Source organism: Bison bison, unplaced genomic scaffold (assembly GCF_000754665.1).
Source record: "Bison bison bison isolate TAMUID 2011002044 unplaced genomic scaffold, Bison_UMD1.0 scf7180017864390, whole genome shotgun sequence".
Lineage (NCBI taxonomy): Eukaryota > Metazoa > Chordata > Mammalia > Artiodactyla > Bovidae > Bison > Bison bison.
Genome location: NW_011494962.1, coordinates 6,913,680 through 6,914,394, shown reverse-complemented (window position 1 = coordinate 6,914,394; position 715 = coordinate 6,913,680).

Below are 715 nucleotides of genomic sequence, written 5' to 3'. Positions count from 1 at the left end.
AGAACCTGTGCTTCACAGCAAAAGAAGATACTGCAGTGAGAAGCCCACACACCACAATTAGAGAGTAGTCCCCACCTGTCACAACTAGAGAAAGCCTATATAGAGCAACGAAGACCCAGCACAGCAATATACAATGGATTAAAGACAATCTCTTTAACAAGTGGTGCTGGGAAAACTGGTCAACCACTTGTAAAAGAATGAAACTAGAACACTTTCTAACACCATACACAAAAATAAACTCAAAATGGATTAAAGATCTAAACATAAGACCAGAAACTATAAAACTCCTAGAGGAGAACATAGGCAAAACACTCTCTGACATACATCACAGCAGGATCCTCTATGACCCACCTCCCAGAATATTGGAAATAAAAGCAAAAATAAACAAATGGGACCTAATTAACCTTAAAAGCTTCTGCACATCAAAGGAAACTATCAGCAAGGTGAAAAGACAGCCTTCAGAATGGGAGAAAATAATAGCAAATTAAGCAACTGACAAACAACTAATCTCAAAAATATACAAGCAACTCCTACAGCTCAACTCCAGAAAAATAAATGACCCAATCAAAAAATGGGCCAAAGAACTAAATAGACATTTCTCCAAAGAAGACATACAGATGGCTAACAAACACATGAAAAGATGCTCAACATCACTCATTATCAGAGAAATGCAAATCAAGACCACTATGAGGTACCATTTCACACCAGTCAGAAT